This window comes from Palaemon carinicauda, chromosome 26 (assembly GCF_036898095.1).
Source record: "Palaemon carinicauda isolate YSFRI2023 chromosome 26, ASM3689809v2, whole genome shotgun sequence".
In the NCBI taxonomy this organism is placed as follows: domain Eukaryota; kingdom Metazoa; phylum Arthropoda; class Malacostraca; order Decapoda; family Palaemonidae; genus Palaemon; species Palaemon carinicauda.
Window position 1 is genome coordinate 53,243,300 of NC_090750.1, and position 12,500 is coordinate 53,255,799.

General features: G+C 34.7%; 1 long non-coding RNA gene across 1 annotated transcript; it reads right to left on the reverse strand.

The window, feature by feature from the left end:
- Positions 1 to 7,685: 7,685 nt before the first annotated feature.
- LOC137619513 (uncharacterized) lies at positions 7,686 to 12,443 on the reverse strand. Its single transcript, XR_011039918.1, has 2 exons — positions 12,050 to 12,443; positions 7,686 to 8,601 (listed from the first exon to the last, which is right to left on the reverse strand). It is a non-coding gene; the product is annotated as an uncharacterized lncRNA (long non-coding RNA).
- Positions 12,444 to 12,500: the final 57 nt, after the last annotated feature.

The following is a 12,500-nucleotide window of genomic DNA, read 5'->3' on the forward strand; positions in this document are numbered from 1 at the left end:
TTCAGCAATAAGTAAAAGTTTAAGCAGAATTTCAGCAATGAGTAAAAGTGTAAGCAGAATTTCAGCAATAAGTAAAATTTTAAGCAGAATTTCAGCAATGAGTAAAAGTTAAAGCAGAATTTCAGCAATGAGTAAAGGTTTAAGCAGAATTTCAGAAATGAGTAAAGGTTTAAGCAGAATTTCAGCAATGAGTAAAAGTTTGAGTAGAATTTCAGCAATGAGTAAAAGTTTAAGCAGAATTTCAGCAATGAGTAAAAGTTTAAGCAGAATTTCAGCAATGAGTAAAAGTTTGAGCAGAATTTCAGCAATGAGTAAAAGTTTAAGCAGAATTTCAGAAATGAGTAAAAGTTTAAGCAGAATTTCAGAAATGAGTAAAAGTTTAAGCAGAATTTCAGCAATGAGTAAAAGTTTAAGCAGAATTTCAGCAATGAGTAAAGGTTTAAGCAGAATTTCAGCAATGAGTAAAGGTTTAAGCAGAATTTCAGCAATGAGTAAAAGTTTAAGCAGAATTTCAGAAATGATTAAAAGTTTGAGCAGAATTTCAGAGATGAGTAAAAGTTTGAGCAGAATTTCAGAGATGAGTAAAAGTTTAAGCAGAATTTCAGAAATGAGTAAAAGTTTAAGCAGAATTTCAGAAATGAGTAAAAGTTTAAGCAGAATTTCAGAAATGAGTAAAAGTTTAAACAGAATTTCAGAAATGAGTAAAAGTTTAAGCAGAATTTCAGAAATGAGTAGAAGGTTTGAGCAAAATTTCAAGAAAGTTTGAGCAAATTATAAAAAATGAGTAAAAGTTTGAGCTGAATTTCAGCATTAATTCTGGAGAGTAAATTATTTGAAAATCATGCTCTAGTTTACTAAACAATTTCACGCATACGTGAAAATGTATCGCATACAAAAGCAAATAATTGTTTATATTTAATCAAGTAAAACATGATCAATGGACAAAAATTTTCGCCACCTAATGAATAATAGTTTCAATGGAAAATATTTTCTTTATACTTGAAGTAAAACATGAGCAAAATCTTTTTAGTTAATTGATGATTTCAATTTTTGTCTTCTGTAACCAGGTACTCATCCTCATTTAAACATTGACAATACAAATGTTTATATTATTTATCTGTTGTTCATTTATCCTCATACAATAGAAAATTAATCTTCATGTTTATTCGTAAACACTTAGTGGGAAAAAACGTTCATTTTAGCAGCAAATATATTGATAGATCCACGTCCTCTTAACGCTAGGTAGAAAGACACTTTCTTTTCAGTTAATTTCCCCCCCCCCCTCTCTCTCTCTCTCTCTCTCTCTCTCTCTCTCTCTCTGATATAAACCAGAAAGGGAAAACTCTCTCAAATTCTGATATACACCAGAAAGGGCTCTCTCTCTCTCTCTCTCTCTCTCTCTCTCTCTCTGATATAAAACTGAAGGGGAAAACTCTCTCTCTCTCTCTCTCTCTCTCTCTCTCTCTCTCTCTCTCTCTCTCTCTCTCACTCTAATAGATACACCAGAAATGTAAAACTAATTGTCTCTCTCTCTCTCTCTCAAAATCTGATATACACCAGAAAGGGAAAATTCTCTCTCTCTCTCTCTCTCTCTCTCTCTCTCTCTCTCTCTCTCTCTCATACACACATTCTAATAGATACACCAGAAATTTAAAACTAATTGTCTCTCGCTCTCTGATATAAACCAGAAAGGGAAAACTATCTCTCTCTCTCTCTCTCTCTCTCTCTCTCTCTCTCTCTCTCTCTCTCTCTCTCTCTCTCTCAAATTCTGATATAAACCTTAAAGGGAAAACAACCACTCTCTCTCTCTAATAGATACACCAGAAATGTAAAACTAATTCTCTCTCTCTCTCTCTCTCTCTCTCTCTCTCTCTAATAGATAAACCAGAAATGTAAAACTAATTTTCATAAAATTCTATGCCTCATTCCATCCTCTTACATTTTACCAAAAAAAAAAAAACACACAGGGAATTGGCTCTGTTGAAACGCCCCTCTCCCCCCCAAAAAATGGAATTACCAGATGCACTCAGGATTAGATCCAATCGCAATCACTGTGGTTTTCCCACCGGTAATCTTCCTATTCACCCCCATGGCTCAAATCATACTCTAAGAGATAGCATGGCTAAAAGGGGTTAATTGGATTGCTAAGTGGAAATGAATTAAAAGGTTTCTTAAGCAGAGGGATTGAGTTAGGTCTCTTGGACAGAAGGTGATGTAAATTCTTTGTTTTTAAGGAAAAGTTAGATTAACACTCAAAATGTTTTTACTTTGTATTTTGTATCTCTAGATACGAGATTAATTACCATTCTTAGGGTAGGTAGACAAATTCTCTAGATACAGTGTTAATTACCATTTTTAGGGTATTATTATTATTATTATTATTATTATTATTATTATTATTATCATCAAAGCTACAACCCTAGTTGGAAAAGCAAGATGTTATAAGCCCAGGGGCTCCAATAGGGAAAAATAGCCCAGTGAGGAAAGGATATAAGGAAATAAATAAATGAAAACAAATTAACATAATTACCATTTTAGGGTATTATTATTATTATTATTATTATTATTATTATTATTATTATTATCAAAGCTACAACCCTAGTTGGAAAACCAAGATGTTATAAGCCCAGGGGCTACAATAGGGAAAAATAGCCCAATGAGGAAAGGAAATAAGGACAAATAAATGATGAGAACAAATTAACAATAAATCATTCTAAAAAAAGTAACAACGTCAAAACAGATATGTCATATATAAACTATAAAAAGACTCATGTCCACCTGGTCAACAAAAACATTTGCTCCTACTTTGAACTTTTGAAGTTCTACCGATTCAACTACCCGACTAGGAAGATCATTCCACAACTTGGTAACAGCTGGAATAAAACTTCTAGAGTACTGCGTAGTATTGAGCCATTTTAGGGTTGGTAGAAAATTCTCTAGATACAGTATTAATTATTTTAGGGCAGGTAGGCAAATTCTCTAAATACAGTATTAATTACCATTTTAGGGTAAATGGGAGAGAAAAAATCTTTCTATAAGAAAAAGTTATTCACATGAAATATTACTTTCGTGAATATTTTGCGGTATGTATTTTCTATCTAGATAATATATGGTTTATCCTTTTTAGGGCAGGTAGAAAATAAATCTGGTTTCAGGCAAATAGGAACGCACATAAAATGTTGCTATAAGAAAAAGTTACATTCATATGAAATATTACTTTCGTGAATAAATCCAAGAAGCGTATTTGGTATTTAGATAAAATATTTAAAATTTTTAGGGAAGGTAGACTAAAAATATGGTTTCAGGTTAAATGCGGGACGCAATCGTACTATAAATAAAAGTTACATTGACATGCAAATATTACTTACGTGAATAATTATACCCCAGCACTTAAAACTGCCGTAAAGAAACTAAAAATCCAGGAATAAGTGTTACCAGGAATTTAGCATTTTAAAACTGGCATATCAATGTAAAGCACTGTCCACACGATCGAGCATGCCCGACGGGCAAACAGTAATACCAGACCACAATAGTTAGTGAAAATGAGGGTTGATGACGTCAGAAGCGGGAAAACTAAAGGCAGGGATCCCTGTCTGTGGTTTTCCCGCTTCTGACGTTATTAACCCTCATTCTTACTAACTAATGTGGTCTGGTATCACTGTTTGCCCGTCGGGCATGCTCGATCGTGTGGACAGGGCTTAAGACTGATATTACGGTCCCCAATCCGTTCAAGAAAGTAGGGTAAAAATTACAGTCTCATGGATTTCTTTAGAAAACTTATGAGAACCGTATATTTTCACTTTGAATTTCCGAATAGAAATACGGTTTTTTAAAGTGTGTAGATACAGTTTTAATTAAAATTTTTTAGGACAGTTATTCATAAAATGTGGTTTAAGGCCTGGTAAATACTATAAGCTGATAATGCAAATTCTTTCATGGATAAATTTGCAGTATTTTGTATACATTCTTATGACGCAGATATAAGAAAGATTGTTTCAGGTATATGCAGCTATCAAAAACTAAAAAGTTAATTTCTAATGGAGTATTAGAATAATTAGGTTACAGATTTAAGATACCTATACTTAATTTCATCAGTTTTAAAAACGTCGTTTTAGCATAATGCTGAAATATATTCCCAAGGAATAATTCTTTAATATATTCCCATGCTTTGAATACTGAAGCATTAGAACATGAAAAATATCCGACCATGGAGAAATGTCTTTATAGTTTAAGAGAAATGGTCTTCTAGCAGTAGAATTAAATTTATAAACGTAAAGCTATTTTATGGCAAGGGATACAGTGAGAGAGAGAGAGAGAGAGAGAGAGAGAGAGAGAGAGAGAGAGAGAGAGAGAGAGAGAGAGAGAGAGAATGTCTTTATAGTTTAAGAGAAATAATCTTCTAGCAGTAGAATTAAATTCATAAACGCAAAGCTATTTTATGGCAAGGGATACAGTGAGAGAGAGAGAGAGAGAGAGAGAGAGAGAGAGAGAGAGAGAGAGAGAGAGAGAGAGACTTGTATTGCCCGACAATGCTTAATTTTTTAAATAGTGATTTGACAAATAGAATGAAGGAATATACACAATGTTAAATTGCATTACCAACAGTTTCCTAAGTCCTGGATAAAATGGTTAATAGATAGGACTTTAAAATGGAAATATGGATGGAAGCCAAGAGCATTTTGCTTCACAGCGAAAAGTGTGAAGAAAACTTTCGCATGCGGAAATGAAATTAAAAGCTTAGCAATTGTACAACTTTGTGCCAAAAGCTAACTTGGTTTTTAAGTTTGGTTACACGTGGAGGTTTTCAGTCGCTTTAATATTGTAACTTGATTTAGTCTAACACAAACTTTATAGTAGTCTTTTCCAAAGGGTTCAAAGCGACTTGAATGGTCCAGAAAAAGGACAGTGAATGTCCTGGCAGATTGACCATATATACATTTAAAGAACTCAAGCCCCCTCTCCACCAAGGTAGGACGAGGGAGGCCCAGACAATGGCTGCTTAACGTTCGTTGCACAGGAGGGGCAGATCCACAGCGGATAGACACCAATTGTTTGTTATGTACCAATTACATGGTATGGGCTGCGATCACGAGTATAGATGACTGAAGAAACCACGGGCAAACTCGTGTTCCCGTACCCGATATTAGGGCACTGAATAGGCGCCTGAGTAGGGCCAACGTTGCCTGGCACAGCTCTGCCTAAGCTGGCCTCTGCCCAGTGTGTGACCTAAGTCTTACATTTACATGCCTATACTTACTACCTGCCTTTTGACTTTACTGATAACAGTTTGAGAGAGAAAACAATGGCAAATCAGAGTGCCCACCTTGCATTTGCTCTTCGTGTGGAGGGGGGGGGGGGGGCTTGTAGCTTAACAGGTAGACCAGCTGGTTCCCACCAATAAAACTCATTCCTAGCTCACAAGGGTAGTTAAATTACAGATAAACCATGGAGTCTGAGGAGGACTAACCTCTTACTAACGGATTGCAGGATAATTTTAGACAATATTCACTGTTCTATAGCTTACCTTTTTTGGCACCAGGTTTTACGTAATAATTCTCCCTCTAAAGCAGTGTCCACACGATCGAGCATGCCCGACGGGCAAACAGTGATACCAGACCACAATAGTTAGTAAGAATGAGGGTTAATGACGTCAGAAGCGGGAAAACCACAGACAGGGATCTGGCATACAGTGTTGCCAGATACCTGCCTTGAGTTTTCCCGCTTCTGACGTCATTAACCCTCATTTCCACTAACTATTGTGGCCTGGTATCACTGTTTGCCCGTCGGGCATGCGCGATCGTGTGGACACTGCTTAAGTGTCTTCACATAACTACAGTGGCTTTTAACCTTCTGCTTTTTAAATGCAGTATTAAGTCACAGGATTTTAAATACTCTCAAGTATTTATTCAAGCCCATTTTAGCACTTTCGTAATGTTAGTATTTGAAGATAAATGTGATCAAAATGAAATTTCATAATTAAGATTTCAATCATTAATCTTTCCTTACTATAGAATCCAACCCATGACCTCTAACACTAGCATCCCCCCGCCCCCGACAATCTTTATAACCTTTGATGCATCTGCAATAAGGAGTTTACCCTTTATCATCTAAATTTGGGTTAAAGTACTTTAATTTTATTTTGGGTTAAATGCTATATCCCCATTTCATTTTTTTCCCAATGAAAAAGCTTTTTTCATCTTTTCTTTGGTTAAGGTGCTTTTAAATTTTATTTTGGGTTAAATGCTATTTCCCCATTTCATTTTTCCCCAAAGAATAAGCTTTTTTAATCTCTTTTTTGGGGGTTAAACTGCTTTCAAATTTTATTTTGGGTTAAATGCTATTTCCATTTCATTTTCCCCCAAAGAATAAGCTTTTTTCATCTATTTTTTGGGGGGCTAAAGTGCTTTCAAATTCTATTTTGGGTTAAATGCTATTTCCCCATTTCATTTTTTCCCAATGAATAATCTTTATTTTGTATTGCAACACCAGACTTCATTTCTATATTCAAATTTCTTTACTCTTCTCAAATGCTTATGGAATATATTTTTCTATATTTCTCTTCTCTATCAATATAAATGCAACAAGTTCCTAACTTCACCTTTTAGATCTAGAAAATGTTTCTAGTAATGTCGGTTTTAGAACAAAGCGAAAATCAGGTTTATTAAAATTTAATCAGATTGCATTTGATATATACAAAAATTATATTCTCTTCAAAGGTTGAGCCTTTGATACATTAAACAAAAACTACTATAATACCAGTTTAAACATTTTAATCTTCATACTTTTAACATTTAAGAAAAAAAAAAACTAACTAAAACTAAAGTTGATCTTTGGTACATTAAATAAAATTAAAAAAATAACCAAAGTAATCCTAGGGTAAATTTAATAAAATAAAATTAAAATGATATTCATACATTAAAATATACTAGCAAGAGGTTTATTAACCTAACATTTAAAAAAGAAAACATTACGAAAACTTAAATTTAATAATTGGTACAAATACAAAAAATAAATATGCTTAAAATAACTAAAGCAATTCTTTCATATATTAAAATATACTAATAAGAAGTTTATTAAATGGCAAGCTTTAATAAAAAAAGTTAATTCTGGAAACTACCATTAGTTGGTCAAACAAGGATACAAAAATTCATTTAACATTAATTCAAAACATCCACATAGATAGTTAAATTAATTAAACCTAAACCTAATTCTTGTGTAAAAACTTAAAATTAACTTAAAAATCCAAAATGTTTTGAGAGAATATTTGAGCTTCAGACCGTACACCCAGTCAAGTTTAAAAATTAAATGCTGCTCCAAGTGAATTAATGCTAGAGACTAAGTAAACACAATTCCTTAAAAACCCTGAATAATATTACTAACTATCATGATAAATCTTCAAAGACTTCAGTTGGTCAACAGGATAGCGTCCTAGATTTCAACATTATCTAATAGGGACCCAAGTATTAATGTCAGTTACTTCGACAACAGGCAAACTGGCAGAAAAAATATAAGCAAATCTGAAAAATGCTTGGGAACAAAGAAAGAAGAATGCCCGTGGTGGTGGGGACAACAGGACTTAAGGGAAACTTCAGACAACTCGTTCAGGTAACAACTCGTTCAGGTAACAAAGTTAACCAAGCACAAATTGTTTGCAGATAGCTGCCATCAAGGGAACTGTGACCATCTTGAAAAGAGCTCTCTGATACAAGGCTAGGGGAACAGCATCAAGGGAACTGACCATCTTGAAAAGAGCCTTCTGATACAAGGCTAGGGAATCTTAGGGGTGCAAAGGTAGACCCTAGCATTTGTTCCATTGCAACATTATTATAAAGTAGAACCAATAAAGGTATTACGACGAAAGGTTCAAGCGTAAACTTAAATGAAAGGATCCTCAGGCGGGATGGTCTCTTTCAGCATTATGTAATCTTTTAATACTTGCCCTGATGCCAAGAAATTTAGAAAATAATTTAAAAAACACGCTACAATTCAAATCAGATAGTGTTCTTAAATATTCAAATGGGATATAGACTGGAAACGTAAAAGTTGAACATAAAATACCACTACCATTAAGATGTCACTGTCCTTTCCATATTCAAATGGGACTGGAAAAGAAAAGTTGAAAAAAAGAACCTACTACCATTCAGATGTCAGTGTCCTTTCCCTATTCAAATGGGACTGGAAAAAGTTTATAAAAAAACCCACTACCATTCAGATGTGTCCTTTCCCTATTCAAATGAGACTTTTAAAGTTGAATGTTAATGTGTTAGAGCACTAACAAATTAGGAGGTCTGAGCTACTTAAGTAGTTGTAAACTAGCCCGCGGTAATTTGAAGTTACACTATGGCTTCTTATTGATGGCAGAGTTTGGTCTGAGACCTCTTTGTAGTTTTAGTGAACCAGCCCGTTGTAATTTTAAGTCAGACTTTGGATCTTCATTGGTGGCAGAGTTAAATTGTGACAAACTGGAGTATGGAGTCTTCTTGTTTGGTACGGGGATCAAAGGCAGGTTGTTCAGTTAGCGAAGAAGTAAAGAGGCATTGCAGTATGGATTGAACATTAAGGTATCAAGCCTTGCTGGATAAACTTGCTCAGTAGGTTTACCTGTAAATACGAAAAAAAAAATTTTCATTCTTGAATAATAAGATTTGTATTTTTCGTTCTTGAATAATATTTGATTAAATTACTTTTTGCATTACTATTAAAATTCAGTTTTTCAATAATTAAGATTAGTTTAATTAAATTAATCTTTTCGTTTCTACTAAATAGTTTGTTTCTACTATTACAATTATAAAGTAGTTTAAAATATTTTATTGCCATTATAAAATTAGATTTGATTATCTGGCAATACAACTACTATTACTAACTTATAAAAATAAAAAAAAATGTACCCAGGTAGTGGTTTCGCCAGGAACCTTCAAAATAGGAACACTACCTCCTACTAGAGCGAGTCCGGCTCAAACTAGTTCCTTCAGTGTTAACCTCACCATCCTTGCGAGGCAACTTTCCATCTGCAGAGTAAGCAGCCATTGCCTGGCCCTCCCTGGTCCTAGCTTGGACGGAAGAGTGTCGCTGATCATATGGTCAGTCTCTAAGGCAGTGTCCTATTTGCTAGGATAAGGGTAACGTCACTATCCCTTTCTCTGCAATTCATGAGTAGCCTTTAAACCTAGAGAGGACAGGACACTATTTGGGAACTCATCTAACAAACACTAATTATCAGGCTATGTAGATATCGAAATGAACAACTGGGGAGGACCAGAACCTCTCAAAGCATTCACCGGACCACAAACTCCTTCCCGGTGTAGAAAATTTTTCCCCTGACTGAAATTCACCCGTGGTAGTTAGCCTAGGGTCTGTTTCCCCCGGGAAAAGCAGCACGGGTTGATATTCCCCAGGGGGAATTTCAGCCCTAAGATATTTTTCCCCCCTAGGCCATTTCTCCCCCACCGTCTTACAGAAAAACTATTTTGATGAATCAAATAATAAACGGCAAGTTTGACAAAAAATCAGGAATATATATATACATATACACGTGTATATATATACATACACATACATTATATATATATTTTATATATATATATATACATACATATACATACATATACATACATATATATACATACATACATACATACACAATATTACGCAACGTTACCAACTTTACGATGCCATTGCTAACGTTAGCAATGCTACGATAATATTAAAATTTGTATCTTAAAAGCATTTTTCCATAAAACCTTTACGCAATATAAAAAGGTACAAAAGGGTACAGAACCTAACAAACCCACCTAGCCTTACCTAGAAGTTCCCAGGTCACAACCCCTAGCCGGGTGAAAGCCCCCGTATCCCCTTCCCAGGTCACAAATTTTGTACTGGCCAGAGGTATGTTGAACTGCGCACTCCAAACATTAAAATTAAAGAAATTAATGACACTTTAATGACCCGGTGTAATGGTCTGTCTTTCCCCTTCCGAAATAATGGTTACCTCCACCAAGCAAATGGGGAATCTTGGCCCAGAGGGGGGAATATTATCCTGGGACAATATTCCCGGGGATATATCCTGGGCCATATTTCCCCCGGGGGGAATACCCATTCCCAGAAGTGTACCTAGAGTAGATCTATTGACTGAAACTTCTCACCCCTTGCAGCCAAAACAACCATCCTAATATGAGACTTTTTACATTTAGTTTTGTCCCTTACACCTGTCCTTTTGAAAGGACCACCTTCATAGGTTTCTTGGATTAACAGTATTTTTGTCCCGGCTCCTTTTCAGACCTATTTATATCAAAATTTGCTTCAACAATCTTATACTATGACTTTTACTTTCATTTATCGGCAGCCACAGCATTTTATCATACTGTATCAAAGTTTATGCTAGATATTTACAGTCAAACATTAACTCCAATAAAGATTATATTCATAAATCCCAAAATAGTGAAACTCCTTTTTAATTTCACCTGATCAAGCGCTAATTTTCTAGTTTAGAGTTTGCTCTACTAGAGCTTCACTGGGAACTTAATGGCGGTTATGCTATTTTCATACAATATCTCTACCATGGTAGGCACTCGCCTCTACTCATGGCAGCATACATTGCTCTCTACCAATCAACCTATACAGCATTAGGGTAATTCTGTCTTAAGCCAATCCTAACTTCTTGTAGACTTCATAAAAAAAAAGTTCAGCTTTGTTGAATATAAGATATAGGATATAGATTAATAAGTCTCCCGAGACTACTTTATAATAAAGGCAATTCTTTCCCAATTGCAGTCTGGCCTTTTCTAGCCCATCCTTAATTTCTTCCCTTTTCTAGATAGCTTTTTCCCTATCTACTTCATCTCACCCCATCTGAAACTGCTATCTCAACCTACCAACCTCAAATTTAACGCAATGCTAACCTGCATTCCATAATGCTGACCAAAGCACCTTATCTTAAGTGTTCACAACCTGAAGCAACAGTAACCAAATCGACAGGAAGCCTCACTAACTTTAAATTTCTCCTATAGCTATCAAATCAAGTACGGTATTTTTTCACTAATTTTAACAGCTTTTCTGCTTTGCCCAGAAAATCTACAGTAGTTTCCTTCTTAGCCTTAAACTAATTTGTCAGTAAAAATTAAAAGATAAAAAATTCAAGTGCTATTAATAGAATATAGTTTCGTAACATCAAATTATCATCTTTGCCAGCAAGAATAATAAAAAGATAAGTGAATGAAAGAGGTTTTATAGCCTTAAGCTACCTTTACCTTAAAGAAAGTTTACAAAGAAGAAAAAAAAAAAACAGTTATTTTAACAAAATGAAAAACCAATATTCAAGATCCGAATACAATGCTATAATTTTTTGTGAACACGAAAAAAAAAAAAAGGTTGAAGATAGAAACACTCAGGTCGAAACACTCAATCAAATTAAAAGTTATTAATATATAACAATGAATAGTAATATTTTAATGAAGAACTAATATTCAAGATCCGAATACAATACTATAATTTTTGTGAACACGAAAAAAAAAAAAGGTTGAAGGTCAAAACACTCGGGTCGAAATACTATCAAATTAAAGATAATATATAACAATGAATAGTAAAGATAAAATCTCAGTCTAGAGCAACACCTAATCAAACACTTCGACGATACAAACAGGAAAAAGATAAAGAACCATGCGCCCAAGTACACTAAAAACTATAGGGATAGAATAACATTAACAAGTACTGAATGAATTGCCCCTAGATATTAATTGCCATACATTAGTAAAGTTCTTTGGGATGACATTCATAAATTCCGTGGATTGATAAAACTCTTATGATTTCCCAATTTGACAAACTAAGTTCGGAAGACTATCTATAAAAAAGTTAAAGTAAATAGATTCACGTATAAGCCCTTGTCTTGCCATGGGCAAGGCGTTCTTAAAACGAACGAACAATGTCAGGGAGAACGATAACATTAAAATACAGAAACGAGGATCAACACACCCTGATAAACATTAAAATTTCACAAGTTAAACATTAGATACTAAAAAAAATGTAGAAAAAAATTTAAAAAGTCAAATCTTACCAGAAACATAGCACTGGACAGCAACCAAGTCAGCAGGATCCGACGTGGTCAAAACAGCATTCCTCTTCTACTGATATTAGACTTCGATTAAGCAATGCGAAGCAACGGCGATAATCGCCTCTTCATTCCAAGCCCTCCACCACCAGAGCAAAACTATCCCACATTATTGAAACTTCGATATCTGCTAGTTAAAACACAGTATTAGTTGCTATTCGCCTCGTGAATCAAAGCACTTCACGATCACTAAACAAGACTGGATATCTTCCGCAGAAGAATTCGTTGAACACTGCTTCAGCCTCACATTTCCCTTTCAACGTGAACTCTTTTCTTACCGGCTTTCACTTCAGGCTCTTCTCTCGCCATGGATATGAAAAGCAAACTAGAGCATGTGTGACATCCCTGGCTACGCGGGCGAAGAATAGATGGAGCTGAATTCAATGGAAATCCTATT